Here is a 19307-nt window from a genome sequence, read left to right on the forward strand (position 1 = left end):
GCAGGTTAGTTTTGCCATTTTCCATGCCCTTTTGACAGCCCCAGGGGTCCGTGCCAGCGTCTGTACTGCCAGTTCAGGCACCAGGAAATGCGGTGGGAACCATTTTTTCCTCCACCCACCCTTCGAAGGGACCACGAATTTTCTTAATTAGAAATAGGTGGATGGGTTGCTTTTGTCTCCAGTACTAAAGTGGTGTAGCTTAATAAAGTTAATCAACATAGCATTACTATGGCTAAAATGGCCAAAAGAGATGATGCTAACTATATTTTTAAAAATTGGTTTCTCATCCTCAGTTCGCATAACTTGCAGATACCAATGTAGGTATCATTGTAAAGTGCAGTCACGCGGGAGGGGGGCGGGGGGCAGGAAGGATATCGGATAGTCCTTACTGATGTCCAATTTCTTCTACCACCTGCCTAGTCTAGAAGTGAGGAGAGGGTCATATACCTCAGGCTGGTGTGTATGTGTCTTAGGAGGGGGAGTGTCTTCTCACCTGTCCCCTGCTGACCCCCCATGCCATCACTAAACCTGGATTTCCTAAACAGGTTGTCTTGGACCTCGGATCTGTTTCCTCTGAAAGGACATAATAAAACCAGTTCCTTTTTAACCTGCCTCTCCCCTCCCCCCCCACCATTCCGAAACACCCTTGCGTTTCCTTTCTCTGATGCCCATAATCTGCCTCTTACCCAGCCCACAAAGAGGGCTGTTCACCCCCACCCAGCTGCTTAAGGGCAGGTCCTATAGAGTGGCTATTCTGGGCAAGTGGAAAACAAGCACTTGCCTTTGAACGAGGAACCAAGTTGTTAGAGTCCCCAAGAGTAAATCTTCCCAGCATCACACACCCAGGTTCAAGAGCCGTAGTCCCTCTTACTTCGTCCCTAAAGTCCCATAAGTCCTTCTCACTTCGTCCCTCCTACCTAAAGTATGTTTGAGATATACCGAGTAGTGAGGGTGCTACGTAGATCCTGTTTGAGGGCATTCTTCGAGAGCCTTTGGGGTGGTCACACAGTTCCTGAAACCGGGGAGGGGAAGCGTCCCCGTGGCGTTCGGGAAGATGGTTGGTATAGGCTGGCCACCCCAAGAGAACCCCCGCCCCAGGAACTGGGAGCTCAGCTCCCAGGGCCGCGCTCTGCGTCGGTGGCCCCGCCCACTGCTCGGGCGAGGGGGCGGGGCCAAGGTCACGTGGCTGGGGAGGAGGGGCGAGGAGCGCGCACTGGGCAGGCTTGGAGGTGGTTGCGGATTCCAGGGAACCCGGGATCCCAGAAAGGCATGCGCAGGTTTGATGGTTGTAAGATGTGCGTGGTCTTGTGTGGTTTTATCATCGCTCGCTGCCACCCGTCCCCAGTGCGGAATTACTCTAAGGAGTTATCTGTGCTCTGGTGAAAGATGGTGGCTGGGGTGGGGCCCCGGTTGTGGCGTGGAGTATTTACAAATCAGAAGCAGCTGTTCCCGAATCACCTCGAGCCTGAGGGAAGGTTGTAAGTGTGCCTCAAACTTCAAAATTTGCCCTCCAAATCCAGCTTCTGTTGGAGCAAAAAAATTTAAACTTCTGACATGGAGGGAAAGTATAACTTTTTTTTTTCAGTAGCACCCCAACGCACTGCTTAAACAGCCTTTCGGGAATCATGGCAACCAAATAAAGCCCAGCTTATGCCAAAATGAAGTTCTGGCTAGTTACCCAGAGTTTGTTCCCCTTTCCAAGTTTATTTAAAGAGAAATTAGATCTAGTTGTTTCTGTTTGGATGGTAGGATAATTCTCGTTCTTGTGCCTGCTCTTCGCCTTTTTTTCTTCTCCATGAAAATGTCCTACACCTTCGTCACACATGTTGTTTTGGATTTCAATAGAGTTAATTTTTTAATAGAAAATGAATGGCAAATTAAAGGCCGGTGAGCCAGGAGAAAGCTCATTGTGTAAAGAGGAAGCACGTGTGTGTTATCAAAACAGGTAGGTTATCTAAAATAAATTTAGAGCTTTCAAACGTATAATTTGGATGACATCTCATATCTGAAATTTCTTGTTTGAGAGAAGGGAGAAGTGTGTAAACTATGCCATAATTGATATAGGAAAGTGTATCTTGGAAAGAGGAAAGAGGTGGTGATTTCCTTCGTAAAAAGTCAGGAAGGAGCTACCAGGTTTTGTGAACAGCCGTGACTGCCAGCCTTATCTCTTGTCACTGTCTTGGGTTTCCTCAGGAGTGTGGATCCAGCTGCTCTGGAGTGTTATTTGTTGAGTTTTTGTTTTTGTTTTTTTTAGATTTTTTAATGGTTGTTTGTGGAAGGGTGTGTTTTGCTTAATTTTGTGTTTGAGTCATTCTGTAGAACATCAGGGACCTTAGCGAGAATGTTGAGAACCACTAAATTAAGAAAAGGCTAATACTTTTAAACAACTTTTTCTTATGACAGAGGAGATGTAGTGGTGTGTGAGGCTATGTACAGTCTGTGTAAGAGGCATTCAGCTATTCGAACTGTTACCAAATTGTCACTGCTTGGTAAATAATACGGTGAATAGTGCATATCCAAACTGTGTCATGTTTGACACAGTTTAATAATTATGTATAAACGTGACCTGGCCCACAGATGTATAGTCACTCTAGCAAAAAGGCATGAATGTACTTTGATCAGTCGTGGAAATGAGCTAGACATTTCAAAGACTTAACCAGCGATAGTCATTGACATTCTCATTCTAAGAACTGCCGTTCGTCAGCAATTCCCTGTGTTGAAGACTGGGTTTGGAAAAGTTCATGTTCTTGTGATAGGAGACTCCTTGTCCAGGATATTCTGGAGTCTGCATTTCATCTTAAGTGATTTTAAAAGATAAACTCGTCTTCCATTAACAACACCAGGCACAACTATGGAAGAACTGCAAAGAATCAACGAAGAAATCACGTCAGTCAAGACGGAGGTTGAAGAGAAGCGGAAGAGGCTCTCCAGGTTTACTTTAGTGCTTGAAGAGCTATTGCAAAGCCCTGTGGCCTCCGTGAGTGACACAAATGTGAGGCAAGGTTTTCCTGAAAGTAGCCTGCTCCCAAAAGAAATGTGGAATGAACTGTCAAGGAACAAAGAGAGTCAGCCTAGAAAGTACGTGATGGACCACAGATGTCCAGCAACTGACCTTGAATATGATCCCTTGTTCAATTATTCTGCAGGCCTGCTTGGGGCATCTAAAGCAAAGCAGGGTGAGGCTGATAGGCGGCACTTCTGGAAGAAATCTGTGGGTGGAAATTGCCACAAGTCCCTGGAGAGCCAAAGACCTTATGTCTCACCAATAAGAATTAAAATAAACCTTCAAGATTCTGATGACGATGACCTTGTAATGGATGTACCTCCAATCATTCCTACTTCTAAGAAATCTAAACCAGTTAGGGGCTTTAAATACCAGGGTATGGATGAAAGGATACAAGTAATGCCCCCAGAGGAGAGAAATATTCGGATGAGTGGCATAGAGGAAGAAGAAATAGATGAAACCCAATTAACCACGCAAACAGATGATGACAGTAGCAAGGTAGAACCACCAAAATCGCTCATGAAAACCTCACTAGGTATTAGAACTAACATAAACTTGTGTGGGGTTAAAAACCACATTTCTAAGGTAGAAAGCTTCGATGATGAGAAAAAATGTGTTTGTATTACAGAAGAAAGTATAACCTGTGCACCTCTCAGTGACAGAGAAGTACGGAAGGAAGGTCATAATGAAAGTTATCCAAAGAGCAGAAGACATGTAAAAACAATTGATGATACTCAAAAAGAAGAAACTGAATGGCATTATTCACCAAGCCAACTCCGGTTCTCTTATTCAGACAATCATGCGAAAGACAAAGTTCTGAGAGTACAAGACAAGAGTCAAGACCTCGCTGCTTTTCAAGACAGAAGATTCGTTGAATTTGATTTTGATAAGGAATGTACTGAAGATGACTCCGATTCTGATGACGCTATGAAGGGATGTCTTCTAACTCTCAATGAGTTCACACGAAGCAAAGTTCATCGAGCAGAGACTCCTAAGCAGGTTGGTCACTTTTTAAAAAATCTTTTTTTTAAATCTGAAGGAGTTTCCCTTAAATATATATTCTCTATATTCTAAACTCTATAGAATATATATAACATCCATTATATATATTCTAATATTTATGACTAATAATGTATTAGAATGACAAGGCAAAACCTTGGTAATTGGCCACCCAGTATGTCTTGCGGACTTGACAGTTTCCAGAGACCCTGGTATTATATACAGTAACTTATAGTTGATTTCCCAAATTAGACGAATCTTTTATAGAAGTCTATGCCTGTCAAATTATCCAAATTAAGTTATTTTTTGTGAATCATTTTTCACAATAATTGGCCCAGTATTTTGTAGCTTGAATTCCTGTGGCTCTTCAGGAAACATGATGAATTTGCTTTTACTACACTGAAATTGGGTAAGTCTTATCTTTTTCCCACTAGGCTTCAGGAAAGCGAATGGAATTAGATATGCTGCATTACCAAAACACTTCTGAACCAAAAAGGAGAATTGCACACACTGCCAAGTTTGATGTGAGTCATTGTGTTTCTCTTTCTCTCCCCCATGCCTCCCTCCCTGTCCCTCTCAGCACTTTAGGAAGTACCTACCTTGTCATTTCAAGCTTTAAGTATATTCTAGTGCAGGTTATCTTATTATCCACTAGGGGGCATAAGTGGGCAGTCAATAAGTGTACTGCCTACTTGTACGCATTTTACGAAGCCATTTTTTCCCATTATCGAACATTTTTATTAAAAGCAGGTGTATTGCTTTTGTATAACCTTTTAACTATAGATTAATATGATCAGTCCTCATTATTTCCAGATTCTGTATTTGCAAATTTGCCTATTCAGTAAAATTAATTAGTAATTTTAAAATCAAGTCTCACACTTTTGTGGTCCTCTGTAGACACACACAGTGGCAAATAAATAAATAAATAAATTGACCTGCACATTCCCAGTTAAGGCAGAACAAGGCAACACTGCCTTTTTGTTCAGCTGTCATACTGTTAACCAGTGTCCTTATCTCAGTCTATTTAGTACCATATTTTCTGCATTTTTGTGTGTTTTGTTGGTGATTTTGTTATTTAAAACGGTCCCCAAGTATAGTGCTGTCTAGTGTTCCTTGGAGCGAGAAGGCTGTGATGTGCCTTACAGAGAAAATATATGTGTTGAACAACTGTGTTCAGGTATGAGTTAGTAGTGCTGTTGACCACAAGTTCAATGTTAATGAATCCACAGTATATACTAAATGAAGTGTCTTTAAACAGAAACACAGGTACAACAAGGTTATGTACTCATTGGTTGATGAAACTGTTGTGACCAGATACTCACCTGCACCTAGGAACAGTGGTTCAGTATTTGCTAATTCACTGTTCACGGGACGCTATGGAACTTGACTAGCGTAAGGGGAATTGATGGTAGTTTTTCAAAGAATTTGAACCTCTTGTATACTTATAAATGCTGGAGTTATTTTATGACATGTAAAGAAACGGTACAGGCACTGCAGCAAGTAGTATTCCTTTAACACGTTTGTGTTAAAAAGTGCTGTTTAAAACAAACTTTATTTCTCTGCTCTAGTCTCTTGTATTATTTGTACTTGGTACATACTGACAGCGGAATCTTCTGCATGGCATAAAAAGAGTTTATGTTTCCAAGTCACAAATAAGAGCATGAATTCCTGTTCTTAACAGAATAGTTGAATGTCCTTGAGCAAATTATTTAATTTCTCTGAGTTTCATTTTCCATATCCGTGAAATAGAGATAGTGAATGCCTGCCTATCCCAGCGTCGGGTATTGTAGATATTTACTAAACTAGTTTCTCTCCCTTTCTTTCTTATGAACAAAGTTTTCTGGAGGCTAACCTTGTTTCCCTTTAATTGCAAATGCTGTGGTATTTATAGTTTTCATTTTACTGTGCTGTATAACATCCCCCCAAATTCTTATATTTAAATGCTGTCAGTTTCATCAGAGAATTTTTAAAATAAATTATTTATTTATTTATTTATTTTTGGCTGCGTTGGGTCTTTGTTGCTGTGCGTGGGCTTTCTCTAGTTGTGGGGAGCAGGGGCTACTCTTTGTTGTGGTGCGCAGGCTTCTCTTTGCAGTGGCTTCTCTTGGGCGGAGCATGAGCTCTAGGTGTGCAGGCTCAGTTGTTGTGGCTCATGGGCTCTAGAGCACAGGCTCAGTAGTTGCAGCACATGGGCTTATTTGCTCCACGGCATGTGGGATTTTCCCGGACCAGGGCTTGAATCCCCTGCATTGGCAGGCAGATTCTTAACCACTGAGCCACCAGGGAAGTCCCCATCAGTGATTTTTTAAAAATAAATTCTCACAAATGGAAGTCACTGGACAAAAGAAAGTAAAGATTTTTGTGATTTTAAAAATGTATTTCCATATTGCCTTCTAGAAGGCTTGTGACAATTTACAGTTTTACACAGTGTTCCAGAGTTCCCTCCCCACACACCTTACAAAAAATGGGTATTATTTTTTTAAACCTGTAAATCTGAGTGAAATATTATTTCCTCATTTTGTATTATATTTCTTTGGTTACTAGAGAAGCTGAACATTTTTTTTTGTATGTTCCCTTCTCTTCTCATCATGAACATTGCTGTGGGGAAGTCTGATGCTAGCCTGCTGTTCCGCCTTGTGTGGGTCACCTGATGCATTTGCCTGGTTACCTAGAGGATTCTTTTCTTAACTTTGAGTTCCAATAACTTTAGTAGGATATGTCTTTTTAACACGTCTACCTGCATTCAAAGTGTCATTTTCTTATAAGATTTAATTTTCTCTCTTATTTCAAGAAAAATTTCTTAAATTATATGCTTAAATAGTTGTTCAGTTTTATTATTTCAGTTTATTTTTGAGAAGACTTCAATTATGTGTGTATTGGACCACATGTCGTATTATAGATGTAGTCAATTCCAAAGAGCTTATATGCAGAAGGAAAGTGAATTTGTCAGTCTTATCCATTTTTAAAATCAGGGTGTTTTTCTTTGTTTGTTTTATGTTCATGCTCTATAGGTTCCAACCAGTAAGGAGATCACTAGCCCATTCAGGGGACCAGTCCCACCACTAATTAGTCACACTGGAATCCTTCAGGCCCAGCAACAGGCAGTGCAGATGAGCACTGCTAGGAAGGGTGGGCAGGCTTTTGTTGCTGCCACTTCAGAACAGAAGAAAAATACAGTTGCACGTCCAGCCTCTCAGACTCAAAGGAGAGCCTCGGGAGGTAGGAGAAAATCTTCTTTTTTTAGTCACTTATTTAATGAATGGGGTTTTAACTTATTTTTTAAAATGTTTCCTATAAAGTCCATATATTCCCAATTATAGTTGTCAATCACCTAAAGCTTTACATGAAATAATATGATTCGCATGATATCTAAATTATTTATGTTGTTTAATCTCTATGTGCTAGTAGGCAATAAATGGTAGTATTTTGCATGCATTCTTCCATGGAGCAAGTTGATTTATAAGTTATTTAAATTTATTCTTCTGGGTTTTATTGGAGTTGGTTATTGGGATCCTTTTGCGTTTGCAGTTTTGTTTTGTTCAAGAAAAAGAAATGTATATATAGAGACCAAACCTGTAAATGAACTGTTGTGAAATTGTGAGTTAATGATTGAAATAAACTCAAATCATCTGAGACTAATGACATTAAAATTTACCTTTTCTTTTTTCTCTCGTTCATTTTAAACTTCTTAGAAAACTCAGGTACATCAATCAGCCGTCATGTGGATGTAGTTCTTTCAAAGGAAAATCCAACTGCAAAGCCAAACAGATCACACATCTCTGTGAAAAATATTGCTTCTTTTCCTGCAAAGGTACTATGAACTAAGTCTGAGCACCAGAATTTTATTTCTGATAACCATCATATCCTACCTGCATCTCGAGCCCCTTGGAGAGTGGCTATATTCCTCTCTGAAGATCCCTAATTCAGATAAATGCCAAACCTATTGAAGAGAAATTTCAGCCTTTTTTTGGTTACCCTTACATATAGTTATTTTCATATTATCATGGGATTTGTGCCTGTGTGTCACTTTCAGTTAATTTGATTTTCCTATCCATGGACATACTAGGCACCTTTTCAGACCTAAAATATCTGTAGCTGTGATTAATTTAAGCCCCCTCAGATTTTTTCAGAGAAAAGTTTCACACTGGAGTATGCCTTTCAAGCCACATCCAGTGAGGGGTGTATATGTGTGCATATGTGAGAGAGAGACAGAGACAGACCTTTGGAAAATAATGCCACGAATAACATGATAGTACAACCTTACCTCTTTAGTCATTTCTTCCCCTACTTGTGGCAATGATTTTTTTTTCTTTTTAGCATAAGGCTACCTGTCAGTTTTAAGGCTTTCTCCCTCCCTAAAAGTGAGATAGATTAACTCATCCTAAAATTCCTACAGTCTTCAAAGGGAATGCTCACCTTGTTTCTAGCTGGGATCATTTTAATACTGAATATGCACAGATCCATCGTAAATTTTATTTAAGTCCAAACATTTTTGTTAATGAAATGGTAACTGAAAGGCATTGGCACATTTGTTTTAAGAATGTTTAACTGCACATCTTCCTGTATGCTGATTAGAGGACCAAATCACTGCTCTAAGAATCTGGATGTGGAAACAGCAGAGGATTAGATGCGTAATCAGATCAGCCTTAATAATAGTGGACATATAGGCAGCAGTCTCACTTCTCCCTTTTGTGAGTGTAGATAATTTATACCTCTCATTTATTCTACTTTTAATGAGTTTAAAACTTGAAATTATTTTTAAATTTAATTTTTATATAAAACTTACCTAAGATAATTTAGTCCTTTCATACACATAATAGGAATGTTAAACAGAAAACACATGTTATTTTCTCTAATCAGTAATTTTATATTTAACAAGATGTTGAAATATAAGGTGGCTCATGGGAAGCGAGCTTTAGGAGCATCAGAATCCTTGTCCAAAGTACCTGATGAAGTAAGACGACACTACGTCAGCCTCTTTTTTGAAAAGTATTTGAGAGTTTATAAAACAGAGGATGAGGCTTTTAACAAGGTCAGTACTAAATAATGTAATTTATCTGAAAACACACACACGCTTACTAACAGTTAAATTGAATAAAGAACTCATGGGGCACAATTAGCAAATAATTTTATTCAATTCCTCTCCACTGCTTTTTTGAAGCCAAGCTGTGGACCTGGTTTTTTCCACCCTCTTGAATGACTTTTCTGGTCTGATAATTTGTAAAAAGTACTCTGGTTACTTTTAGTGATAAGAACTGTCTTAGTCCTGTGATTTCATATCAAGACCAGTAGTTTATTAATCTGAGTTGTGTCTCCCCCCCTTTACATACTGTCTAGCGAGTCACAGTCTCCACCTCTCCATATTACATACCCCTGCTGTGCTCATTTATAAGCCATACCTGGTTTCTTGGCAGCACCTGTGTTTGCAGTTTCTACTCAAAAGCTTTTCCCCAAATTGAAGCCTTTCAAATAGCTGTAGCTCCCATCCCAGGCATATTTTCAAAATCCAGTGTGGAGTGGTGAGGACGGTGGCTTACTAGATAGAATAAGTCCCATCTGAAGGCAGGTAGACACATCTCAGCTCCATCTGATTATTGCAGTTTGGAAATTCAAGGTCAAAATTTCTAATCTTTCATTAACTTTGATTTTAAAATCTCTGCTTAAAACGCTGTTAGACAAACTAGATTTGGGCTTTGTGCTGCCCTTCCTCTGATTGAGGCCAATTCAGATGGCTCTGGAGGTTATTTTGAAACACCATCGGTGGATGCAGTGAGAGGCAGATTTCAGATCAATATGAAAAAAGACCTTTGTAACTAAAAACAGATTCACAGAACAGTGAGCTGCCAGTTGCTAAAATTGTTTGGGATATAAGCTAAGTGTCATCAGAGCAGGAGAGCCGTGCATTAGAAGTGAGGAAGGATCAATTTAAGAATTCTTTTGATTAACAGCTTTATTGAGATATGGTTCACATACCCTACAATTCATCCATTTAACATATATAGTTCAGTAACTTTAGTATATTCACAGGATTGTATGACCACTGCCACAATCAATTTAAAAACATTTCCATCATCCCCAGAAGACACCCTGTACCCTTCATCTGACATTCCCCCCACTCCTCTATATCTCCCAGCCCTAGGAAGCCACTAATTTCCTTTCTATTGATTTGCCTATTCTAGACATTTCATTGAAATGGAATCGTATAATATGTGGTTCCTTTGTGACTGATGTAGTGTTTTTCCTTAGAATAATGTTGTCAGGATCATCCATGTTACAGCATGCATCATTGCTGAATAATATTCTGTTTTATGGTTAAACATATTTTATTTCTCCATTCATTAGCTGATGGACATTTGGATTATTAGGTTGGCCAAAAAGTTTGTTTGGTCAAGGAATACATTAAAGTTCTTGGTGAAAATGAAAAATGTGTCTTCTTTTTACCTAAAACCAAACAGACTTTTTGGCCAACCCAGTATTTCCATTTGGGGCTGTTATGAGTAATGGACATTTGTACAGAATGTTTACTTGTATACAGGTTTTTGTGTGGACAAATGATTGCGTTACCCTTAAGCATATTTCTAGGAGTAAAACTACTGGATTATATGCTAGTACTGGATTTAGTTTTTTGTGGAACTCCCAAACTGTTTTCCAAAGTGACTATACCACTACATTCCCAGCAACAACATACAGGGGTTCTAATTTCTCCACATCCTCGCCAACACTTGTTATTGTCTTCTTTATAGCCATCCCAGTGGGTGTGAAATGGTAGCTCATTTGTGGTTTTGACTTGTGTTTCCCTACCAACTAATGATGTTGAACATATTTTCATGTACCTGTTGGCCATTTGTGTATCTTCTTAAAGAAATTTCTATCCAAATCCTTTGCCCATATTTTGGGTTGTCTTCTTATTGTTGAGTTGTAAGAGTTGTTTATATATTCTGGATACAAGTCTTTTAGGTAAAACATTAGCAAGCTTTTCTTCTTGTCGGTGAGTTGTCTCCTCACTTTCTTGATGGTATTGGTTGCAGCACAAAGCTTTTCACCATGATGTATTCCAATTTATTTTTCTTTTCTTTGTGCTTTTGATATCACGTATAAGAAAACTAGGTCACAAAGAGTTATTTCTTTGTTTTGTTTCTGAGAGTTTGACAGATTTAGTTTTTACACTTAGGTGTATGATCCATTTTGAGTTGATTTTTTTGCATAATGTGTGAGGTAGGGGTCCAAATTCATTCTTTTGAATGTTGATATACATTTGTCATAGTGCCCTTTGTTGAAAAGACTATTTTTCCTCATTTGATTTTCTTGTCACTTTTGTCCAAAAGCAGTTATAAATATAAGTGTAACGGACCATAAATTCTGGGCTCTGGTTCTATTCCACTGATCTCTATTTCTGTCCTTATGCCAGCACTACACCGTCTTAATTACTGTAGCTTTGTAGTAAGTATTGAAATTGGAAGTGTGAGTTCCTGAAAGTTGTTGTTCTTTTTCAAAATCTTTTTGGTCCCTGCTATATCCATATCTGCAAAAATATCATCAGGATTTTGATAGAGATTGTTTTGAGTCAGTAGATCAATTTGTAGAATATTAACATTTAACAGCATTAAGTCTTGTGATCCATAAATGTGAGATGTCTTTATTTAGATCTTGTTTAATTTCTTTCAACAGTTTTTGTAGTTCAGAGTACGTCTTGAACTGCTTTTGTTAAATTTATTCCTAGGTATTTTAATCTTTTTAATGGCATTGTTTTTGTAATTTTGTTTTCAAATTATTCATTGCAAGTGTGTAAAAATACAGTTGGTTTTTGATCTTGTATCTTTCAGTCTTGCTGTACTTGTTTATTAGTTCTAATCATTTTTAGTGAGTTCTTTGCGATTTTCTTTATAAGAGATTGTACCTTCCATAAATATAGTTTTACTTTTTCCTTTCCAATCTGGGTACTTTTATTTCTTTTTTAAAAATTTATTTATTTATTTTTGGCTACATTGGGTCTTTGTTGCTATGTGCAGGCTTTCTCTAGCTGTGGCGAGCAGGAGCTGCTCTTTGTTGTAGTGCACGGGCTTCTCATTGCGGTGGCTTCTCTTGTTGCAGAGCACAGGCTCTAGAATGCAGCCTCAGTAGTTGTGGCGCAAGAGGTTAGTTGCTCTTTGGCATGTGGGATCTTCCCAGATTAGGGATCAAATGGGTACTTGTATTTCACTTTCCTGCCTAATTTTTTCTAGGCACAAACTCCAGTACGATATTGAACAGAAGTGATGAGAGGGGGCATGCTTATCTCTTTCCTCATGTTAGGGGAAAAAACTTTGTCTTTCTTCATTAAGTACGGTAGTAACTGTGGGTTTTTTGTACATGTCCATTCTCAGTTTCATCTAAATTTTCTAATTTATTGGCATATAGTTATTCATAGTATTCCTTTACAATTCTTTTTATTTCTTCAAGTTGTACAGTGATGTCTTCTTTCACTATTGATTTTAATAATTTGAGCCTTCTCTCTTTTTTCTTGGGCAGTCTAGCTAAAGTTTTATCAATTTGGTTAATCCTTTCGAAGAATCAACTTTTAGTTTTGTTGATTATCTCTATCTTTAATTCTTTATTTTACTTATTTCCACTCTAGTCTTTATTATTTGATTTCTTTTGCATTCTTTGAGTGTAGTTTCCCATTAAAATTCTGGTTTCTTAAGGTGAAGGCAAAGTTACTGATTTGAGATCTTTTTAATATAGCCATTTGCAATATTAATTTAACTCTAAGCAGTACTTTAGGTGCATCCTGTAAGTTTTGTTATGTTGTGTTTCCATTTTCATTCAACTCAGAGAATATTTAAGTTTCCATTTTATTTCTTCTTTGACCTGTTTGTTATTTAGAAATGTGTAATTTAATTTCCACACATGTATGAATTTCCCAAATATCCTGCTGTTGATGTTTAATATAGTACCACTGTGGTCAGAGGGCATGCTTTGTGTGATTTCAGTCCTTTTAAATTTATTGAGGATTGTTTTATGACCTAACATGAAATCTTCCCTAGAAAATGTCCCGTGTGTACTTGAGAAGTATATGTATTCTGTTCTTGTTATGTGGCGTATTCAACGGATGTCTATTTGGTGTAATTGCTTCATAGTTTTGTTGAAGTATGCCGTTTTTTTCTTGATTTTCTGACTTGTATCCATTATTGAAAGGTGGTGTTGAAGTCTCCAACTGACTGTTGAATTGTTATTTCTCCAGTTCTACCAGTTTTTGCTTTGTGCATTTTGGTGCTCTGGTGTAAGATGCACATTTGTTTATATAATCATTATGTCTACATAATGGATTAACCCTCTTATCATTATAAAGCGTCCCTCTTTTTCTCTAGTAACAATTTCTGTTTTAAAGATTATACTGTCTGATGTTAGTTTAGCCACTCCAACTATCTTTTAGTTAGTGCTTACAAAGTATCTCTCTTTTCTTCCTTTTGCTTTCAGTCTATTTGGTCGTTGAATTTAGTGTGTCTTATAGACAACATACAGTTGACTCATATTTTCCCTGTCCTTCCAAATGCAAATGGAGTGTTTAATTCATTTTTATTTAGTGTAGTGACTAAAAGCTAATAAAATAGGATTTACATCATCCATTTTGCTATGTGATTTTTATGTCTTGTGTCTTTTTATCTCCCATACAAGTATTCGTTTCTTTTGCATTAAATATTTTCTGGTATACCATTTAAATGCCCATGTCATTTTTTGACTATAGCTTTTGAATTATTTTCTTACTGTTTACAGTAAGGATTACAATTACCATTTTAATTTGTGACAGTCTGGTTCAAATTAAAAGTAACTTAATTTCAGTAGTATTCAAAAATTTGCTCCAGTATATCTCCCTTTCTACCCCTCCTTTATACCATTACTGTCATGTAAATTACATCATTATATATTATAAACCTATAATTCAATTTTATAATTCTTGCTTTATGTTATTATCTCTTAAAAGAGATCTAAGAAATAGATTCCAAACAAAAACATATTTATTTTCTTGTACATTTTCCTGTGAAGTTACATTTACCAGTGGTCTTTATTTCTTCATGTGGATTCAAATTACCATCTAGTGTCCTTTCCATACTGAAGGAATCCCTTTAGCGTTTCTTGCAGGGTAGATCTGCTAGTGACAAATTCCCTCAGGGTTTATCTGGGAACGTCTTGATTTTGCCTTCATTGGAAAGAGTTCTGTATTTAGCTAAACTTTGCTTTTTCTTTCAACACTTTGAGATGTCATTCCACTGTTTCCATGGTTTCTGATGAGAAATGAGCTTTTAATCTTATTAAGGATCCTTTGTACGTGTCATTTTTCTCTTACTCTTTCAAGATTTTCTTTTTGTCTTTGACTTTCATCAGTTTGACTGGGACATGTCTAGGTGTGGCTCTCTGTGAATAAATTCTACTTGGGGTTTGTTGAACTTCATGGATGTATGGATTAATATTTTACATAATATTTGGAAAGTTTTTGGCAATTATTTCTTCAATACTTTTTTCTGCTTCTTTCTTTTTCTCCTTTTCCTGTGGAACTCACATTATGTGTATGTAGGTATGCTTGATGGTGTCCCACAGGCATCTGGGGCTTTGTTCACTTTTTTTTGTTCTTTTTTTCTTCTCCTGAAACTGAATAATCTCTATTGATCTATCTTTAGGTTCACTGATTATTTCTTCTGCTAGCTCATATCTGTAGTTGAGTCCCTACAGTGAATTGTTCATGTAATTTTTATAGTTTTTAACTCCAGAACTTTAAAAATGTTTTTCTATTTTTATTTCTCTTTATTGGTACTATTTCATGAAACATCATTTTCATACTTTCCTTTAATTCTTTAGACATTGTTCCATTAATTTTTAAGACATATTTACAATAGCTGATTTAAAGTCTGTGTCTACTAAGTCCCAAATCTGGGCTTTCCCAGAAACATTTTCTCTTGGCTGCTTTTTTTCCCCTCTTTGTGGTATGCTTTCCTGTTTCTTTACATGTCTCATGACTTTGAAAACTATACAGTTAAATAATGTATTGTAATAACTCTGTTGTCAGATATCTATTTTTGCTAGGTTTTTGTTATTGTTTTTGTTATTGTTTTCTTATTGCTACTTATTTGCTTACTGACTTTTCTGAGCTAGTTCTGTAGTTTCTGTATTGCTTCCAGTGTATGGCCGCTAAGTTCTCTGGTGACATTTTTTAAGTTTTTATTTTTAATTTTAGGGTTACCCTGTGTCAGTACAACTTAGTGGTCAGCCAATAACTTGTTAGAAAAGTTTCTTAAATGCCTTGTCTGTGTGTCTTCCACCCTTTTCATCCCCTCCCACAGGGGATCTATGTGAGAAGGGATGCCTTCAAACTTGTTGCAATTTATAAGACAGCCTTACCTTGTACTTCCTGTTTGTGCGGGATTGCAAGGTCAGCCACTAGTAAATTAATAGGACCTTCTCTTTTCCCAGCTCTTCTTTGGGTCACCTTTTATGCCCTAAGAATATATCAGAGCTTTTCAAAGTTTCAAAATCTAGTTCTCCAAGATTTCCTTTTAAATTCCTAGCCAGGTTCTCGTTTACCCAGCTGAAATCATAGCCTTAGGTAGCTGCCGTATTGCCACCCAGTTGCTATTCTTTTGATAATACTCTGGGGATAGGGTTTTTTTTTTCCTCCCAGAGCTGAACTCTGAGTCAAATCAAATACCCACTGCACCCAGGGAATAGTTTTCCAGGGAGCTGCTTGTTTGGACAAACTATTGACTGTGCTCTGCGGATGATGCTTTTAATGTAGCTCTAAAAGAGTTCTGTCCTTTCTTTTGGCTATAGGCTGCCAGTTTTTTGGGTTTGTTTTTTTTTTTTTTTTGCAGCTATGTTGCCACTAAGCTGGGGAGAAAGGCGTGTGGGAATAGCCTCAAGCTAAAATGGTAGAGACCCCACTGTCTTACTGAGGTTCAGTAGTTTCTCGTAGACAATTTTCAGTTTTTTTCTGTGGCTTTAGTTAATTTTCAGAGTTTTGAGATGGTTGATTTTAGTTGTTTTGCCAGTATTTTTATTGTTTTTGTGGGACAGTTTGTAAAGGTTCTTTTCATGCCATTCTGGAAGTCTGTCTCCTCTAGGATTCTGCACAAGTTAAAGAATAATGGCAAAGCGAAGAAACAAAAAGAAGGCTCTTAAAGAGAAATGTTACCCTTTTTCTTCCAGCTTTGTCTTTTTCAGCATTTCTGTCTTTTCTGTACCCTCTTGCAACCCTGCATGGCGTTCTCTCTGTGATGGTTTAGTGCAGTGAGGAGAGTCTTGGCGTCAGCACTTGGGCACACCTGGATTCAGTTTCCAGTTCTGCAACAGTAAGCAAGACACTGACTTTTCTTGAGCCTCAGTTTCCTCATATAAATTGGTGATCCTCATAGAATCACAATAAAGATTAAATGAGAAACCATTTAATGAGCTTATACCAAACCTGTACATACTAGGTGCACAATAAATTATTAATATAATATACAATTTATTACTCTTTACCTGCTTCTCTCATTTCATCCCTTTTTACTGATGTATCTTAATGAGTTTGGGTATAAAAAATTAATGGGTTTAGGAAAGTAACTTAGAGAAGAAAGATAACGAGAAGAGGATCATGTCTTTCCTTTGCTGTGTGATCTTAAGCAAATTATTTAGCCACTTGGAGCCTTAGTGTCCTCACCTGTTACATGAGAGTACTAGTATGTGCCTCTGATGTGTTAGGGCCCTGCTTTGAGAATCAAATGAATTCATGACACTGTAGGCTTGTGGAGGCTTTGCCCTAGCACTCTCTGCAAACATACGGTGGTCTTTAGTAGGTGAAGATAAGTGTCTGGTTCTTGGATTAGATTTGTGGGATTAAGTTTAGTTTTTTTTTCTTCTCAAAAAACATAAACATAAAATGTAAAAAAAGTTGCTTTTTGTGGCACCGTTTTCCCCCATCTCTTGAGTTAGATAAGTATTTCGCCATATTTATCCATTATGTTGCAGATGACATTTATTGTTCATAGACTTTGGATTTAATATTCTCATTTAATTATACACTTTGTTATTTAGGCTAAAATAGAAGAAAAGGCCATTTATGAATGCTGTAGCAGTCGAAATATGTATGTGAACATAGCAATAAGTACCCTTAAGAAGCTGAGAGACCAAGGTAATTTGTTTTCAATTAAGTGATAAGATAAAAACTTGTGATTAACACCCGACACTGAATGTGTTTTCTTCATTAGCAGGGTTGTTTTAGATACTCGATGAAATGTAAGTTTTAAATATTCTCTTGAGTAGAACGTGCAGGTGGCATTTTATTGTTGAAAATAACAAGTTAGACTTGAACGTAGACATCTAAGCATAACCTCACTGAAAGAGGTTATCACAGATGTATTTAGATTTCACTTCTGGTTATAGAAGTAACTCACCTCCATGTGGAATAGTATCAATACGTCTCAGCTTTTAAAAAATCATTATTGTCCACCTAATAAACCTATTTTTTCTGCCTCCTTCACTCCCAGTAAAATGAAGTACTGGGGGATAATATTTTGTCAGTTAAGTTGGGTTTTGGAGAGCCACATACCATTGTAATATCTAGGATTCTCTACATTCCTCAAGAGCTAACTTTACTCCTTTGGGTGCAGTACCACCCCCATTGAAAATACGTGGCATGAGTTCAGAATACAGAAAAACATCTTTTAAAAAAAACAGTCAAAGACATCTGTCTTCCAGCTCTCTTATATAGACCTTCCTTTACATGACTACAGAGATGTATATAATATTAGTGAGCACAATTATTTTATATATAGTGTGTCTAATTTTTTTCACTCTGTAAGGTATCATAGAAGGCCTTCGTCAGTTACCCTGGAATCCACGTTACTCATGTAACATTTCCTTACACCCGAGCATGTATATCTTCAGCGTAAATTCCTGTACACAGAGACGCTAGCAGAACGGGTCCACATGTTTAAAATTGGTAAATACTGTTAACTGCCCCGGAAGGGTTTGTCCATTTATGTTCCCCACCAATAATGGAGTATGTGGTTTTCCTCACATCTTGCCAAACTTCCTCATTTATTCTATTTCAGAGTGTGAAGGTATATTTACAAAAATAGTTATATAAATTTTTTTATTACTACGAAGTTGAAGACCTTTCTTATTTCTTTCTTTTTAAATTAGCTTTTTGCCTCCTTCTGCCCCCCCCCCCCCCCGCTTCTAAATCGTCCTGTTCCTTTGGCACAGCCTTTTCCATATTCTCTTCTAATATGCTGCACATGTTTTCTTCAGTTTGTCACTTGTGCAGCAGCCTTATTTATAAAGTTTTATATATATATAATATAGAAGTTATTTTCAAAATGTAATCAATCTTTTTTTTGGTTTCTGGGTTTTGTGTCATTCTTTGAAAGTCTGTTCCATTCTCAAGAATATAAAAACTGTTTATCCGTGATTTCCTCACGGCATTTGTAAAATGTACAACGCTTTAAGTAGACTTAAATACATGTATTAAAATATATGAGATCTCTTAGATTAGTATTTTCATGGCATCCTAGCTTTCCCCCACTTTTCTCATATTAAATATAGCACATAGAAATAGAACATGTAGGTCTAAGTACATATTTTAAATATTCCTGATGAAAATAAGAATGGTTTGCAAGCTGTTATGGTTGTGGGGAACGATAATGTAAAACCCAGTCACTCAAATTTAGACACAGTCTAGCTGGTTGTCAAAATGTGTTAGTTTTAACAAATGTGAAATCCTGACCATTTTAGTAGTTGAGTAGATTTAACTTTTTCCCGGTTTGAAATTGGTTATAAAGATGTTTGCCCTCACAGGTTGGGTGGGTGTTTTGAAATAAAAAGAAAAATTTTACTGTGCTATAAACCTTTTTATTTTCTATATGTTTTTATGAAGTAGACAAAAATAATTCATCATCTTAGGAGAGAAGTTCTTGTATGTTTTAATACATGTGTCTGGAAGCAGTAACGACAATAGGACCACTGGACAGAAAAAAAAGAAGAAAAATGGTAAGCTTACTCTGATAATCATAGGACCTTGTAATTGTGACCTTAGGGGAAGTAAAGCTGGTGGACTGCAGCTATTAAACTGTTGTGTTTGTGAAGGATCAGCTGCAGACTTTATACATGTGATATCCTTTTTAAAAATTAGTATAAATTGGAGATGAAAACATGGACTTTAAGTAATATTTGGATTGAATTCTCAAGCTTTTTTTTTTTTGGTGAAGTATGTCTAGTCACAGCAGCAGTGCTGCTCAAATTTTCAAACTCAACCAGCAATGGAATTACCTGGAAATCTTGTTAAAAATATGGA

The sequence above is a fragment of the Hippopotamus amphibius genome, chromosome 2, assembly GCF_030028045.1.
Source record: "Hippopotamus amphibius kiboko isolate mHipAmp2 chromosome 2, mHipAmp2.hap2, whole genome shotgun sequence".
Taxonomy (NCBI): Eukaryota; Metazoa; Chordata; class Mammalia; order Artiodactyla; family Hippopotamidae; genus Hippopotamus; species Hippopotamus amphibius.